At 44.8% G+C, this 18454-nt stretch overlaps 1 protein-coding gene across 4 annotated transcripts in view; it reads right to left on the reverse strand.

The window, feature by feature from the left end:
• Positions 1-18454, reverse strand: part of LOC147011232 (breakpoint cluster region protein-like) — a 194939-nt gene that overhangs the window by 162934 nt on the left and 13551 nt on the right. The window lies entirely within an intron of this gene.

The raw sequence follows: 18454 nt of genomic DNA on the forward strand, positions 1-18454 counted from the left end.
AGCCGGTGAACGTTAACGATCCCACGATGTGTTCTCCGAAGAGTAGACGAACTGTTAGCAGCACCCTGAAACAAATTAAATTCCTGCCCAAATCAACTTCAGTCGCCCGTGGGGCATGGCCAAAGAGATGTGACAAAAACGGTCCCACAGTCAACCCTACAAGACAGGATTAATTGGAACCGTTGTTGTCGTATAGATATTGTCTCATAAGATGCGAGTTATACGGAACATGTCCTTGTGGACATCAAGGAACATTTCAGCAACAGCATGCAAAAGCTCGGATTGCAGACAAGCACTGCACAGTTCCAATTATAATAGGAACTAGAAAACATCTCAAAATGCAAAGCCCGTCCGCTTTGTATTCACACTTCTTCTTCTTCTGTACGCGAAATGGTACCTTCGACCTCTTGACCTTTTGACCAAATTCTTCATCTTTCTTCTCCATATTCTCATAACAAAGCTGTGTTGAAAATTTGATGAAAAAAGCTCAAATGGTAAAAAAAACAAAAAAAAAACTTACAGCCCAGACAAGACACACAGAAGTCATTGCAAAATCCCCGTTTCCGCTACGCGGTGGATGGGCCAATATAATAAACCATTGAACACATTCGACATTTCGACAAAGCTCCAAACTATCAGAAACCATTCGATTGTCCTCACCCTCTCATGTCCCCATCTTTATCAAGTGACACACACCGAACCCCCAGCCGGAGACAGACCAGCATGCGAAGCTCGTACACAAACAGCCAGCTCAAAAAGGTACTAACTCTGGAAAATTCATCACACAAACTAAAAATGGTTAACGACAACATGTAGAGAAACCAAATGGGAGAGAGAGAAAGAGAGAAAGAGAGAAAGAGAGAGAAAGAGAGAAAGAGAGAGAAAGAGAGAAAGAGAGAGAAAGAGAGAGACAGAGAGAGAGAGAGAGACAGAGAGAGAGAGAGAGAGAGACAGAGAGAGAGAGAGACAGAGAGAGAGAGAGAGAGAGAGAGAAGAGAGAAAGAGAGAAAGAGAGAAAGAGAGAAAGAGGAGAAAGAGGAGAAAGAGGAGAAAGAGGAGAAAGAGGAGAAAGAAGAGAAAGAAGAGAAAGAGAGAGAAAGAGAAGAAGAGAGAGAAAGAGAGAAAGAGAGAAAGAGAGAAAGAGAGAAAGAGAGAAAGAGAGAAAGAGAGAAAGAGAGAAAGAGAGAAAGAGAGAAAGAGAGAAAGAGAGAAAGAGAGAAAGAGAGAAAGAGAGAAAGAGAGAAAGAGAGAAAGAGAGAAAGAGAGAAAGAGAGAAAGAGAGAAAGAGAGAAAGAGAGAAAGAGAGAAAGAGAGAAAGAGAGAAAGAGAGAAAGAGAGAAAGAGAGAAAGAGAGAAAGAGAGAAAGAGAGAAAGAGAGAAAGAGAGAAAGAGAGAAAGAGAGAAAGAGAGAAAGAGAGAAAGAGAGAAAGAGAGAAAGAGAGAAAGAGAGAAAGAGAGAAAGAGAGAAAGAGAGAAAGAGAGAAAGAGAGAAAGAGAGAAAGAGAGAAAGAGAGAAAGAGAGAAAGAGAGAAAGAGAGAAAGAGAGAAAGAGAGAAAGAGAGAAAGAGAGAAAGAGAGAAAGAGAGAAAGAGAGAAAGAGAGAAAGAGAGAAAGAGAGAAAGAGAGAAAGAGAGAAAGAGAGAAAGAGAGAAAGAGAGAAAGAGAGAAAGAGAGAAAGAGAGAAAGAGAGAAAGAGAGAAAGAGAGAAAGAGAGAAAGAGAGAAAGAGAGAAAGAGAGAAAGAGAGAAAGAGAGAAAGAGAGAAAGAGAGAAAGAGAGAAAGAGAGAAAGAGAGAAAGAGAGAAAGAGAGAAAGAGAGAAAGAGAGAAAGAGAGAAAGAGAGAAAGAGAGAAAGAGAGAAAGAGAGAAAGAGAGAAAGAGAGAAAGAGAGAAAGAGAGAAAGAGAGAAAGAGAGAAAGAGAGAAAGAGAGAAAGAGAGAAAGAGAGAAAGAGAGAAAGAGAGAAAGAGAGAAAGAGAGAAAGAGAGAGAGAGAGAGAGAGAGAGAGAGAGAGAGAGAGAGAGAGAGAGAGAGAGAGAGAGAGAGAGAGAGAGAGAGAGAGAGAGAGAGAGAGAGAGAGAGAGAGAGAGAGAGAGAGAGAGAGAGAGAGAGAGAGAGAGAGAGAGAGAGAGAGAGAGAGAGAGAGAGAGAGAGAGAGAGAGAGAGAGAGAGAGAGAGAGAGAGAGACCGTTATTGAAAACTGGCGTGGCATCGCGGTAAAGTTTTACACAACTAGTTTGCTTCGATAAACCACAAAAGATAACTTACACATTCAGGGACGACACACATAATGCTATACAGGCCTAAAAATGACTTGGTCCAATACATTAAATTAACAGGAGACAATATTATAAAGCAATAAAGCCTCATGCCTGGTGTTGGCTTAATGGTTAGGGTGGTGGGCTTTGGATCCCAGGGTCCTGAATTCAAATCCTGCACAGCTGTTGAATCAATACCAGGTGGGGTTAACTCGGCCTATCATCCTTCCGAGGTCGGCAAAATGAGTGCCAGCATGCTGGTATACTGTGTCGGAGTGGCGACCCGTCCAGGATTGTACCCAATAGCCAAGGAGACTGCTTAAGCAGCACCAACACTCTGCACAGAGTATGGTCCCAATCTCCTCTCAATAAAGTCTCAAAGAAACCATTTAACGAGAGCGATGTCGATGGCGTATGCCATCACAAATCCCCACACACACTTTTCACTTCAAGCAAAGTTGAAAGATGGCAAAAACGTTCCACCAAGAATCACCAAATATCAAATTTTGAGTTAATTTGTTTACCTTCATCCACGTTTGGTGGACGGAGGTTATGTTTTCACCTTTGTCTGTCTGTCTTCGTTTATTTGTGTGGAGGATGTCTCAAAAAGATATGAACAGATTCGGACGAAAATTGGTGGACAGGTTGTGTGTGTCACAAGGACAAACTGATTCGATTTTGGTAAAGATCTGAATCCGGATATGGATAGAGAATTATTTAATTCTTCAAGTGATTCTTCACCATTTAGAGATAGGTCCAAAAACGATATAGTACTGTATAGCATGATATTTCAAAAATGTATTGGGCCTGATATGTTCTCGTGGATCAGGTATTACGTGGCGGAGCTATGCGCTCTACCGAGTGCCCTTCTAGTTTTTCCTCTTTTGACCCTTGTGACCCAAGGTCTGCACCCCCTGGGGTAATGAATCGGGTGTCAAATCAAAAGAATCTTAATGTATTTCATGCGTCCCCCAATGTTGATTGCATATATCAAGTTTCATTTTAAAATGTGTCCGTAATTGCATTTTTTTTTTCACTACTCCAACTTTTGAACCCGCCTCAAAGGGGTGGGGATAAAAATCACAATGCTCTGGCACCTTCATGCCAAGTGATGATCATATCGACCAAGCTTGATGAATTTCTGCCAAACCATTCAGGAGGAGATAGCATGACAGACAGACAGAGAGACAGAGTCAATGATAATATCCCCCCTGTTTTTGGGGGGTTTTTTTTCAAAAAGTGTGGGGATAACAAGGAAAATGTATCTCCACTGGCAAGCAGCATCACTCCTCACTTTTTATCCCTGCAATGTTTGCATGCAATGCTCATCCACTGCTATTTTTACTTCATCAGTTGCATTTTTGCATAAAAGATACAAATAAACACAACGATACGGAATACCGAACCCAACACGAAACCGTGCATGCAAATGATGTTTTTTTGTTTTGTTAGTATTTAATACTGTACACAGTCAAGGCTCGTGGAAGAGCGAGCACACTGAATGGATAGGACGTTAACAGACAAAACCATGACGCAAAACATGCATGCGTGGAGAAGGAAACTCCAAAGAGGATAAACTGGAAAATTTGGAGAGATTTGGATGGGGTTGATTGGGGTAGAAAAAGATCATGATTTTGGATTGGGGACAATCTGAGATGGTGGTGAACAACTGTCTTGAGTAGCTGGAGGGAAAAATGAGATTGAAGAGGATGTGGAAGTTGACTCCACAGGTGTGAAAAAGAGGAACCAATGAGTGGAGGTGAGCAGTGATCCTGGATTTAGGTAGTTTCACAAGAAGAGGTTTGATAGTGGACGGTGTGTGCCCTGTAGAACCTGGGGGTTATAAAGCATGGAAAGAGTAGAGGGAGCAAGATCAGAAAGGAGGTGGTAGAAGACAGAGAGACCACTGACCTGTCTGCAATGGGGAAGTGATAAGCCCATAGGCTCAGCTTCAGCGCAGGAGATTCCAATGATCTCGAAGGCCTTGGTTTCCACAGCATGAAGATGAGCAAGATGTGAGGCAGGGGAGCCAGCCCAGAAGGGAGAGCAGTATTCCATTAAGCTGCGGATGAATGCCGTGTATGTGGATAGGAGTTCACGATTGCCAAGGAAGGACTTTGCGACAGAGGATGCCCAGTTGGCGGCTGGATTTGGAGGCCAACTTTGAAATGTGGTTTGCCCAAGAAAGATCATGGCTGATTTTGAGGCCAAGGAGTTTGAATGACTGAAATTACTCGAGTATTGGTAAGAAAATAGATTGAGAGGTGGGGGTGGGGGGTTGCCAGACAGTCCTTTCAGAGTGAGATAGTGAGAGTGTGAGCTTTGTCAGAATTAAAAGACATATTCCAAGTGTTTGATCATCTTGTGGGTTTTTTTCAAGGTCTGAAGAGAGGGAAGAGGCTGCAGCCTGTCTGTCTCAATGATGAGGGATATCATGGCAGAGGGAGGAGTCATCAGCAAATAGATAAAGAAGATTTTCAGAGAGTCAACAGATATCATTGATGAAGACCAGGAATAGGACTGGGCCCAGAATATCACCTTGGGACTCTAGCTTTGACAGGGAGATGATATGAAAGGATTCTGTTGAGTGCCACATGTTTGCTACGAGAGTAGAGGAAGTCAGTAAGCCATGGGTGAAGTTGGCCATAGATGCCATAAGCAGAGAGTTTGGAGAGCAAGGCAGGAGCTTACTCTCGCTATCTCCCCTCTCCCCACCTCCCCTCCACAATCTTACTCTCCACCTATCTCCTCTCCCCCCTCCACAATCTTACTCTCCACCTATCTCCTCTCCCCCCTCCACAATCTTACTCTCTAGCTACCTCCCCTCCCCCTCCACAATCTTACTCTAGCTACCTCCCTCCCCTCACCTCCCCCTCCACAATCTTACTCTCTAGCTACCTCCCTCCCCCTCCACAATCTTACTCTAGCTACCTCCCTCCCCTCACCTCCCCCTCCACAATCTTACTCTCTAGCTACCTCCCATCCCCCCTTCCACAATCTTACTCTAGCGACCTCCCCTCCCCCTCCACAATTTTACTCCAGCTATCTCCCCTCCTCTCCCCCTCCACAATCTTACTCTAGCTATCTCCCCTCCTCTCCCCCTCCACAATCTTACTCTAGCTACCTCCCCCCTCCACAATCTTACTCTAGCTACCTCCCCCCTCCACAATCTTACTCTAGCTCTCTCCCCTCCCCCACCTCCCCTCCACAATCTTACTCTCTAGCGACCTCCCTCCCCTCCCCCTCCACAATCTTACTCTCTAGCTATCTACCCTCCCACACCATCTTACTCTACACCCCCCACCCCATCTACTTATCCATGCTAGATTTGCACTTACTAACTGGATAAGGTATCCCCCCTCCCAATAAAAACTAAAGTTATTTTTGTAATTCTTCCCCTCAAAGTAAAGATATTTTTGTGTTGAACATTACATTTATGGTGAATAGATATGATATTTTGTAAACAAATGAAAATTACTTTTGTATTCTATACAAGTTTGAGCGGTAACAATGAACTCTCAACATTATTAAGTTTCACTCCTGGAAAACACCAGCTTTACACGTACTCACTCTGCTGCTGTGCCTTTTGGGAAAAAAAAATGTCTAAACATCCAACACAATCAAACTGTCTGGTCTGGTGGTTTGAGGGTGCTGGAATAAGATACCACAAATTGATGGTTTGCCACATCATCAGTGGATTGCTTCTTTGGACACCTGGAAATCTTAACAAGATAAATAAAAAATTCACATCACTTACATGAACAGCACACCTCTTAAATGATCACAAATCCCCTTACTCGGCCTATCTCCCTCCAAACTCTCCACCATCCTCTCCTTACTCAAGATACCCTCGTTTCCTTCCCTCCTCTCACCCTTTTCTCCCAATTGGTTTTCCCAAATAAGACCCATCTCTGTGTGTGCGTACATAATGAAGAAGGCCCATTTTTTGACACCGGATACAGAAAGCCCCTTGATCGAGCATTGCTTGGTGACTCAAAACAACACACACTCTATTTGCCCCCAAGTATGCACAAGCAAACAATGGCCCATCCAGAAAAGTGGAAGCACCATCCCTAAGGAAAATCCCTGATGCAAGATTTACTTAACGAAGGAGAAAAGTTTTTTTTGTAGGATTATTTACCATCTAAAGAAGAGCATGGAATGAACAATAAAACCAGAAATTAGTGTGGTATGAAGCACTGCTTCGGGTGCTGAACACCACCACTCAAAGGATGATCACATCAACACAACCGTGACAATTACCATTGAGATTCCACAACAGTCTTTCACCATTACAGTATAGTATAGAGGATGTGAGAGAGGAGATGTTTGAAACAAGCAATCAATTGTATCTCACAAACTGACATCCACTGGGAGATGCTCCATGCCATCCACGCCGAGCAAGAGATTCAAGACAGCTGTTCACCACTACACGCAGATCATCCCCCATCCATACTCGTATCATCTTTTACCCCAAAATACCCCCATTCTCAAGCACCCCCTTTTTCCAGCTTATTGTAATTCTTCTTTCACACCCTCTCTCTCACCTCTTTTAATTTGTTAGTTGATTTGTTCCTTTTCTGTTTCATCCCCACTTTCCCCCTTCCTCTTCTTGCTCTGTTTCATTTGGCTTGTGTGCAACTTGTTCACCCCCAGCTGTCCTTGTCCCCCTCCCCTTCATCTCACTCTCACTTTGACTCTGCTGTTGGTGTTTCTCCCTTTTCAATTTTGTTCCCTTCCATTCTGCTCTTCCACGAGTCGTGACTGTATATACAAAAATAAACAATCCCACACTGCACAACACAACTTTTTACCTGCACACGTGAAGTGAAAAGTGGGGTTAAGCAATTGGTTCATGTCCGTCAATCTGTCTGTCTTATCAGTTTATGATTGAGGAATAATATATTTAAATCGAATGTTATATTTTGAACACGAATTGGAACATGAATAGGAAGACGAGTTTGCCGTTTCACCGTACTTTGTCTCTGAAATTGTCCAAATCGCACATGCGCAGAGAGAAGCGAGATAATTTTTTTACTCTGCCTGCCCATCTTGCAATCAAACAGAATTGAAAATCATTCCATACAGGAAGCTTACTGTTTTTATGGATGTCATAATGGACACAAACAACAGGTAAGAAGAACTAATGTAATGTGTTAGATAAGGTGATGTAATAGACACTGCGGACAATGGCAGTGAAACTTGTAATATATTTACTTATATGCCTTTAAACATCTTTAAACCTGTATTTAAATGGAATTGTATACTTCAACACTGTAGAACATATATCGCCTTCATAACACTTACAAGAACCATGCTGAATATTGGCATACTGTATAGCATGAGAGGGTGTGGCATGTCTATCGGGATGAAAAAAGAGGCCGCCGATATGGCAATGTACGATGCTGATTGACCCTGTGTTCTATGGTGATCAATAAAGTCTCCGTCACCTGAACTGTCGCTCAATGTCGTCAAATTACAGTGTATAAGAGTGATGCATCAGACTGCTTCAGTAGTGCTAAACCTCCACATTTTAAAATGATATTTAAAATTGAAGTATATTATTGAACACTGCAGAGGGTATCGTGTTCTATTAACCATCAGGCTTTTAAATGTTTCACTTCCCTCTATTTTATTATAATCACACTAAGTTTCACTTTCCTCCCTTTTATTATAATCACACTATGTTTCACTTTCCTCCACTGTAAAGCTTCACCTTTATCAACATGGACTCCTCAATGATAGCTCACTCTTACTGCCTTTTTCCATCATATGGTTGATGCCTGTCATGCTTATACCCAGCGGTTTTGAAATGATCATTGTCTTTGCTCTGAAGGTTGGAAATCAGTGATTACTCTCACCATAGTATGTCAAGAGAATCAAAGTATGCCAATGTTGTTTATTTTTGGGCATTATGAAGAAGGTAATCTATGAATGCAATTAAAGCCTGGGAGAGCATTCATATCGATACTAATAAATGTCAATGTGTGTCAGTATTTCTCCTCCAGAACTCCAAGACCATGAAACTATTCATGCATACTAAGAAAACTCCAAGAAAGTGCAGGACTGAAAATTTGGTGTTTGGGTTAATTAAAACATCCTTTTTGAAGATAATTAACGGCCATTATTAATTTTATCCTTTATCAGGCGCATCCTCAGTCACCGCTGTATATGGGGTCTTAGGGCATATCCTAGGTAACCACACTGGGGTCTGAAGCCACCATGTTTTTTGACCTGCTCAACCATGCCTTGACCTTGACCGCAACGATTTCTTAACGATAATGTATTTTTTTTTCACTTTCCTTACTCATATTATTGAATGCCTGTTCATAATAACTACTAATCGCTGTGTACATCGCTTTTGTAAGTTCTATAGTTTTCAAAATAGGAACTTGAAGAAATTTCACGCATAATATGATACAATTTTCCACGATCTACTTTCACGGACTAATTAAAGTGTATCATCAAAATATTGTTACGGTTGTGGAAATTCGCATTATACCATAAAGGGTCCTCAGGTGAGATATAACGGTAAGTTCGTTTGTAGTTAGCCCAAACCCGTTGTATAGAGGGAATATGTGTGATTCATCCGGGCTGCGACGCTTTAAGTTAGCCATTTTTCTTTCTCTATTGTTATTTTGGACCATTAAGCCTCCAACAACTCAAACACCACCACCTTTGCCTCTTTACCTCCACAACTCCATCCCGCAAACGTCGCTTCACCGCCATTCCCAAACGAAGCCCGCCAACCACCAAACCACCACAGAAAACACCCCACCACCTTCGCCTTCCTCCTTCCACAACCATCGACCCCACACCACCAGTCAACACCAAACGTCGTGCTGTCCAGGGCCGGTTCAGTAATTGATGCCGAACGCGTCGAGCCGCGGGTACGAATGCGTTCCTCTCAGGGAGAAATTCGGATCAGGAAGGCTTCACGCCCCCTTTTTCTCCGTCCAATGGGCGAGCGTCGGGCGGTATGGCCCCGCCTCCAAGCGCGATGAATGTGGATTCTTCACGGGAGAGAATTAGGATCAAAAGAGGCTCACGCCCCTTTTTTCCACACCAATGGCTGAACAGAGGGTGGCGTGGCCAAGCCTCCAATTGCTTTTTGATCCTAATATTTGCATATAGGCTCCTCCTCCGGTCTATAAAGACGCGAGCACAAGGCGACTCGCTCGGTTGCAGTTTGGGCTGGTCGAGTGAAGACGAGAGGGTTCGGGTCGAGTGAAGAGGGCGGTACGGGTCGAGTGAAGACGGAGGTCGTCGTCGAACTTGGAGTTGTAGTGTGGTGTTGTCCTATCGCTCGTCACTGGGCTCGTCTCGTCGTGGAATCGACCCACCTTCACTCTCACAAGCGACCAAGCCAGCCAGCCATTCCCCTCGCTCGACGCTGATCATCAACAATTCTCCCCCCCCCCCCCCATCCGCGCTGAGATAGTGCCGGTGGCCCCGTTTATTCCCCACCCTAACCGTGGTGCTGACCCAACCGTGCTGGCGAGGGGGACACCGGAGAGGGCTCACCAACCACGCTAGGGGCACGGAGTTGGGGCGCAGCTGCGCGGACATTGCGGCTTGCCCGCTATCGCATCACGAGGACGCGGGTAAGACCTTGTCGGTCTCATGGAACTGGCCGCTCCTCCAGGCTCCGCGCACATCTGATCCACGGACCTGTCTACCTCCTTGCCTGGTAGGGTGGCTTTCGTTTCCTTTGCTTTTTGAATGAATGATGTGGCGCCGAGACCCAACAAGTATAATTGTTTAAGTGTTGTAAATAATTATAGTCGGTAGTAGTGCTTTTGCTTGTGTTGGCTTGCTTGACTGTTATATGTGCATTACTGTATGGCTGTGAATACGTGCTTGTGTGTGTGAAATAAATGTGTATTGTGTGAAATAAATGTGTATTGTGTGAACTGTTTCCCGTTTCGTTGCGTCCTTTTTCTCCCCTTATTGAAAGCTCCATCTTGCATCACGTAAGGGAATGATAGTGGGTTTAAAACACCCGGTAAATAATCTGAACCGTCGAGGTCGACGATAACTCCGTTCGGTTATCCCTGCAGCACGGAACGAGCCGCTTAAGCGGTTCGTGTCCTAAGTCAACCTGCGGTGTGGTACAACTCCTCGGTACGCTACTCGCGTGGGTACTTAGGTATATCGACATTCGGCGATTCACCCTATTTCGCGCGGGTAGAATGCGGACTGGGTTGTGGTGAGGTTAAACCCCCACCCGTGGATAGCTCCTTGGCGGTAGTTCCAAGAGGGTCACGACTGAATTGTCCGTTCCGGTGGGCGACGTGTCGCGATTTGAGTTACGTGGCCGATCGCACGTCGGATGGGCCAGAATTCGCAACAATATTATTTATGTTTTGAGGATCGGATATTGTCTGAACTACATTTCAAAATTTTAAGAAATAAACGAGTCTCATAACTAAGCCGATATACACTACCGGTCAAAAGATTTAGAACACCCCCATTTTTCCAGTTTTTACTGAAATTTAAGCTGTTCAAGTCCAGTGAATAACCTGAAATGGTACAAATCTAAGCGTTAAACTGCCAGAGGTTAAAAAAAGAAGTTTTGGTTCCCAAAAACTGAAAAATAATGTAAATTTCAGAGTTGTTATAAAAGGCCCTTTTCAGGGAACAAGTAATGGGTTAGAAACTGCAGCTGTTCTGCAGCAATGGAAGTAAAATAAGCCTTGAAAGTTGATGCAAACAATTCCTACAGGTGTCCCAACTTTTGTTGATTCGTTACAAACCCTTTGTCTGTACAAAAGCAGTGTTGGGACAGACTGTGTTGCAGACTTGGGTGTTGGGACAGACTGTTGGGACAGACACCCTCTGAAGCAATATTTGGACAATATTGCACTGCAGGAAGTTGTATATTGCTATCATAATGGTGAGAAAAAGGCAATTAACAAAGGAAGACAGACAGACCAGGTGTGCAGTATCAAGTTTCGTTAAAATCGAGCAACAAAAAAAATTATTAAAAAATCAATTCCCGATTCAGTCAAGTACTCTTCAGGAGAATTTGATCAACGCAAACAACCTTAGCGGTATAGTTCGCTGGAGCTATCTTTCCTTTTTTTTCTTGAAATGATTTTTTTCATCAACCGCTGTCACACGGGAACCCAACAGGTTCACGGGTCATCTAGTAACCCTTAAAAGTGCAGGTCTTTCCTTTAGAGAAATTGCAAAGAAGCCAAGGTGTCAGTGAGTACAGTTTCCTGCACAATCAAAAGGCACTTGGAAACTGGAGGAAACTCTGACAGGAAGAGCTCTGGCAGACCCAAAGCCACAACACAATCAGAAGACAAGTTTCTGAGAGTCAACAGCTTGTGTGATAGACAGCTCACAGGACAGCAGCTTCGAGCACAGCTTAAAACTGGTCGAAGTAAGGAAGTCTCAGTTTCAATTGTGAAGAGAAGACTTTGAGCTGCAGGTTTGACAGGTTGAGTGGCAGTAAGAAAGCCATTGCTAAGATGGCAAAATAAGAAAAAGTGGCTTGCCTGGGCCATGAAGCACCGCCAGTGGACCACTGAAAACTGTAGGAAGGTCTTATGGACCGATGAATCAAAATCTGAAATCTTTGGTTCATCACGTAGGGGTTTTGTACGCCGTTGAGTAGGCGAAAGGATGGTTCCTCAGTGTGTGACACCAACTGTCAAGCATGGAGGAGGAAGCGCGATGATTTGGGGCTCTTTTGCTGGATCCAGAGTCGGCGAACTTGCACAGAGTGACTGGCACCCTGAACCAAAAGGGCGATCACAGCATTTTGCAGCGCCATACAGTACCCTCTGGTCTTCGCCTAGTTGGTCAGGTGTTCATCCTACAGCAAGATAACGACCCAAAACATACCTACAGGCTATGTCAGAACTACCTTAGAAGAAAAGAACAAGACAGGAGGCTTCAAATAATGGAATGGCCAGCACAGTCTCCAGACTTAAACCCCATCGAGCTGGTTTGGGATGAACTGGACAGAAGGGTGAAAGCAAAGCAACCTACAAGTGCAACACATTTGTGGGAATTTCTGCAACAATGTTGAGAAGAACTTTCCGAACAATATTTGATTTCCATTGTAGAAAGAATGCCACGAGTATGTTCGGCTGTTATATCTGCAAAAGGTGGCCACTTTGATGAGTCAAAAATTAAGATTAAATTTTGTTCAACAAAATGATTCCATTATTTATTTTTTATCTGCAATTGTTAATTTGTTCTATGCTTTAATTTCAGAGAACATTGAAACATTAAACTGCTTAAATTTCAGTAAAAACTGGAAAAATGGGGGTGTTCTAAATCTTTTGACCGGTCGTGTACCTATTTACTTTAAGCAAGCAAGGCTATGTTCCCTCCTTCTCCACACATACACAACAAAATGTGAAATCTCCAAAAGCATTAAACTTATCTTTTTCTACTGTTTGGAGAATTATATTACATGAACAAAAAATTTCGGAACGTGCCAAAATTAACTAGCTTCATTGAGCTGTACGATTTAATGCATTCACTGCAAGACCTCACGCCTTGTCCCCCAAAGGGACTGCCTATTCATAGCGTCTGCCAGACCTATGTCTATATTTTCGGAGGTTTTGTGAGGTTCTCTATAGGGAATCAAAGCAAATCTGGTGAAAAACGGCCATTATAAAATAAAGTTATAACGCTTGACGCGAACCGATGTACCACGAGACGCGCACACAGACGAGCAGGCAACATGGCGGATTTTCTGCAATGTTTATTTCACAGGCAATTGAACTTTGCGATGTCTCCAGGGTTGTTCTGCATGAAGCAGCAACTCTTTTGCGGACAAGGTCATAATTTGAACAAATTCATTACATTTCATTAACTGCTGCATGCGCAGTGGAAGACCAGCTTAAAAGTCAAAGCGATCCTACATGGTATGCAGCGAAAGCCTGGCCAGGCGTTCCTTATCAACCATTTAATTGGAGTGCTTGCTTGAGTGCTTAAGCCACTTGCTGAGGGCCCATTGTCAATCACCGTACTGCGCTACATCAATGTGAGCGAATTGTTCACCCACTGCAGACACTTTTGCAGCGCCACGTCATTCAGAGTGAGTGCTCCGTCATTCAGAGCGAGTGCTATGAATTGCCCTCCCCTCACACGTCCTTACCTTTCCCTCCCCTCGCACGGCCTTACGTTGCCCTCCCCTCGCCACGGTCTTACCTTGCCCTCCCCTCGCACGGCCTTACCTTGCCCTCCCCTCGCACGGCCTTACCTTGCCCTCCCCTCGCACGGCCTTACCTTGCCCTCCCCTCGCACGGCCTTACCTTGCCCTCCCCTCGTACGGCCTTACCTTGCCCTCCCCTCGCATGGCCTTACCTTGCCCTCCCCTCGCACGGCCTTACCTTGCCCTCCCCTCACACGGCCGTACCGTGCCCTCCCCTCGCACGGCCTTACCTTGCCCTCCCCACACACTGCCTTACCTTGCCCTCCCCGAACACTGCCTTACCTTGCCCTCCCCTCGCACGGACTTACCTTGCCCTCCCCTCGCACGGCCTTACCTTGCCTTCCCCTCGCGCGGCCTTACCTTGCCTTCCCCTCGCACTGCCTTAGCTTGCCCTCCCCTCGCATGGCCTTACCTTGCCCTCCCCTAGCACTGCTTTACCTTGCCCTCCCCGAGCACTGCCTTTCCTTGCCCTCCCCGAGCACTGCCTTACCTTGCCCTCCCCGAGCACTGCCTTACCTTGCCCTCCCCGAGCACTGCCTTACCTTGCCCTCCCCGAGCACTGCATTACCTTACCCTCCCCTCGCACGGCCTTACCTTGCCCTCCCCTCGCACGGCCTTACCTTGCCCTCCCCGAGCACTGCCTTACCTTGCCCTCCCCGAGCACTGCATTACCTTACCCTCCCCTTACACAGCCTTCCCCTCACACTGCCTTGCATTGCCCTCCCCTCACACTGCCTTACCCTGCCCTCCCCTCACAGTGCCTTACCTTCCCCCTCCCCTCATGCTATCCTCCTGCCAAACCCCCTCCATCACCATACAAGTTTCAGGAGGTCAAAGAGAGGAAAGGCTGACAAAGACTGTGCGAATTGGAACAGGTGAGCACAATATACGCCCGAACAAGAAGGTATATAAAGAATTGTGCTACTACATGGAAAACAGCATCCTGGTTGCCATGGTAACCACTTTCGATGAGGAACGTATGATGCGACACACCGTCTCCACAGTCTGTACCTATGTACCAAATATGAAACGTGAAAGTTGAAAACTTTGGGATTTAGAGTGCGGACAGGAACGGACGGACGGACGACCGCAGACAGAGCAGAGGGGGCGAGACCGGAGAGGAGACGGTAGAAGACAGAAAGACCACCGACCTGCCTGCGGTGAGAGAGTGAGAGGCCCAAAGACTCACCCTCACCGCGGGAGGTTGAGTCTTTGGGCTAGTATTTGATAAAATTAATGTGACTGGTATTATCACTATTCAGAACTTTATCTGGCACAAGATGGGCACCTCAGAAACTATCGGCCTGCACATTAGAAAGGGATGAAGCTCTTCAGCGACTGTGATGGAATCGGTGCCCTGACGAGTCAACCAAAACTGAAAAACGACGTTTCTGGGAATTTCTTGAATGACCATTCGGTGAATGTTCAATTCCTTCAAAGATCAGCGTGGCATGAGAAATGACACAAAATACAATAAGCTGAGTAAGAGGGAAGGGATGTGTCGGGCCCAGGGTGGAGGACGTGCGTTTCAATTGGGGACACAGGCCACGATAGCAAAATGGTGGTTTCGTTGAACAAGAATCTCCAAAGATATGGTTCTGACATGATGACAATGTTGTTGCATTTTTGGTGAAAACTTTGACTGTAAATGTTAACGTGTTGCCTCGTAGTCAAATTTGTGGGCTCTGCGTAAACTTGCCAAAATCCATGACCACCGAGTGGCCTGTGGTAGTACCATGTGGAGATCTCGCACGCCTTCCTTCCCGAGCATTCCCGCGTGTAGTAAAACACAAGACAAGGCCAAAGCTCATCATAAATTATTGAGCAGAGATGGTTTGGTGCAGTTTGTCGGGTCACGAGTGAGAAGGTCACCGCCTTTGCTTCTCCATCTCCTGTACATGAATGTGCTGCTTTGCATGTCCATGTAGATGTGATGTACAAAATCTCATTTATAATATGCAATTGTAATTCAAAGAGAAGGAAAATAGAAAAAAAGAGATGGAGCAGAGCAAGACACAAGGAATGTCGTAGTGCGAGAATGTGGATAGAAAAAATGAGGGGGAGGTGAGGAAGATGAAAGTGAGGAGAGGAGGGAGTAGGGTTCATGGAGGAGCGGTGGGAGAAGGAGGTGGTGCATAGTAAGAATGGAGACGAAATAGAAAGGATTAAAAGGAATAAATTTGAGGTGTGGGAGGATGTGGTGTTAATCGGTATGGGTGAATTGAAAGGTTTGGGAAAGGGGGGGGGTTAAATGAAGAGAAGCGGAGATGGGGGTTGAATGAAGATGGAGGAGGTTAAATAGATAGGGGGAAAGATTGAATGAAGAGAGAGGATGTTAAATAGATAGGGGGAAATGGTTGAATGAAGAGGGAGGAGGTTAAATAGAAAGGGGGAAATAGCTGAATGAAGAGGGAGGAGGTTAAATAGAGAGGGGGAAAAGGTTGAATGAAGAGGGAGGAGGTTAAATAGATAGGGGAAAAGGTTGAATGAAGAGGGAGGAGGTTAAATAGAAAGGGGGAAATAGCTGAATGAAGAGGGAGGAGGTTAAATAGAGAGGGGGAAAAGGTTGAATGAAGAGGGAGGAGGTTAAATAGAGAGGGGAAAAAGGTTGAATGAATAGGGAGGATGTCAAATAGACAGGGGGAAGGGGTTGAATGAAGAGAGAGGAGGTCAAATAGACAGGGGGAAAAGGTTGAATGAAGAGGGAGGAGGTTAAATAGACAGGGGGAAGGGGTTGAATGAAGAGGGAGGAGGTTAAATAGACAGGGGGAAAAGGTTGAATGAAGAGGGAGGAGGTTAAATAGACAGGGGGAAAAGGTTGAATGAAGAGGGAGGAGGTTAAATAGATAGGGGGAAAAGGTTGAATGAAGAGGGAGGATGTTAAATAGATAGGGGGAAATGGTTGAATGAAGAGGGAGGAGGTTAAATAGATAGGGGAAAAAGGTTGAATGAAGAGGGAGGAGGTTAAATAGATAGGGGAAAAAGGTTGAATGAATAGGGAGGAGGTTAAATAGATAGGTGGAAAAAGGTTGAATGAAGAGGGAGGATGTTAAATAGATAGGGGGAAATGGTTGAATGAAGAGGGAGGAGGTTAAATAGATAGGCGAAAAGGTTGAATGAAGAGGGAGGAGGTTAAATAGAAAGGGGGAAATAGCTGAATGAAGAGGGAGGAGGTTAGATAGAGAGGGGGAAAAGGTTGAATGAAGAGGGAGGAGGTTAAATAGATAGGGGAAAAAGGTTGAATGAAGAGGGAGGAGGTTAAATAGACAGGGGGAAGGGTTTGAATGAACAGGGAGGAGGTTAAATAGACAGGGGGAAAAGGTTGAATGAAGAGGGAGGAGGTTAAATAGATAGGGGAAAAAGGTTGAATGAAGAGGGAGGAGGTTAAATAGAAAGGGGGAAATAGCTGAATGAAGAGGGAGGAGGTTAAATAGAGAGGGGGAAAAAGGTTGAATGAAGAGGGAGGAGGTTAAATAGATAGGGGAAAAAGGTTGAATGAATAGGGAGGATGTCAAATAGACAGGGGGAAGGGGTTGAATGAAGAGAGAGGAGGTCAAATAGACAGGGGGAAAAGGTTGAATGAAGAGGGAGGAGGTTAAATAGACAGGGGAAGGGGTTGAATGAAGAGGTAGGAGGTTAAATAGACAGGGGAGGGGTTTGAATGAGGGGGGAGGAGGGAAAAGAGACAGAGAGAAAAGGTTGAATGAAGAGGGAGGAGGTGAAATAGATAGGGGGAAAGGGTGGAATGAAGAGGGAGGATGTTAAATAGATAGGGGGAAATGGTTGAATGAAGAGGGAGGAGGTTAATTAGATAGGGGGTAAAAGTTGAATGAAGAGGCACGAGGTTAAATAGATAGGGCAAAACGGCTGAATGAATAGGGAGGAGGTTAAATAGATAAGGGGAAAGAGGTTGAATGAAGAGGGAGGATGTTAAATAGATAGGGGGAAATGGTTGAATGAAGAGGGAGGAGGTTAAATAGATAGGGGAAAAGGTTGAATGAAGAGGGAGGAGGTTAAATAGAAAGGGGGAAATAGCTGAATGAAGAGGGAGGAGGTTAAATAGAGAGGGGGAAAAGGTTGAATGAAGAGGGAGGAGGTTAAATAGATAGGGGAAAAAGGTTGAATGAATAGGGAGGATGTCAAATAGACAGGGGGAAGGGGTTGAATGAAGAGAGGAGGTCAAATAGACAGGGGGAAAAGGTTGAATGAAGAGGGAGGAGGTTAAATAGACAGGCGGAAGGGGTTGAATGAAGAGGGAGGATGTTAAATAGATAGGGGGAAATGGTTGAATGAAGAGGGAGGAGGTTAAATAGATAGGGAAAAGGTTGAATGAAGAGGGAGGAGGTTAAATAGAGAGGGGGAAAAGGTTGAATGAAGAGGGAGGAGGTTAAATAGATAGGGGAAAAAGGTTGAATGAATAGGGAGGATGTCAAATAGACAGGGGGAAGGGGTTGAATGAAGAGAGAGGAGGTCAAATAGACAGGGGGAAAAGGTTGAATGAAGAGGGAGGAGGTTAAATAGACAGGGGGAAGGGGTTGAATGAAGAGGGACGACGTTAAATAGACAGGGGAAGGGTTTGAATGAAGAGGGAGGAGGTTAAATAGACAGGGGGAAAAGGTTGAATGAAGAGGGAGGAGGTTAAATAGATAGGGGGAAAAGGTTGAATGAAGAGGGAGGATGTTAAATAGATAGGGGGAAATGGTTGAATGAAGAGGGAGGAGGTTAAATAGATAGGGGGAAAAGGTTGAATGAAGAGGGAGGAGGTTAAATAGATAGGGGAAAAAGGTTGAATGAATAGGGAGGAGGTTAAATAGATAGGGGGAAAAAGGTTGAATGAAGAGGGAGGATGTTAAATAGATAGGGGGAAATGGTTGAATGAAGAGGGAGGAGGTTAAATAGATAGGGGGAAAAGGTTGAATGAAGAGGGAGGAGGTTAAATAGATAGGGGAAAAAGGTTGAATGAATAGGGAGGAGGTTAAATAGATAGCGGGAAAAAGCTTGAATGAAGAGGGAGGAGGT

Source organism: Eptatretus burgeri, chromosome 16, assembly GCF_056783735.1.
Source record: "Eptatretus burgeri isolate ZD-2024b chromosome 16, Ebu_testis_v1, whole genome shotgun sequence".
NCBI lineage: Eukaryota > Metazoa > Chordata > Myxini > Myxiniformes > Myxinidae > Eptatretus > Eptatretus burgeri.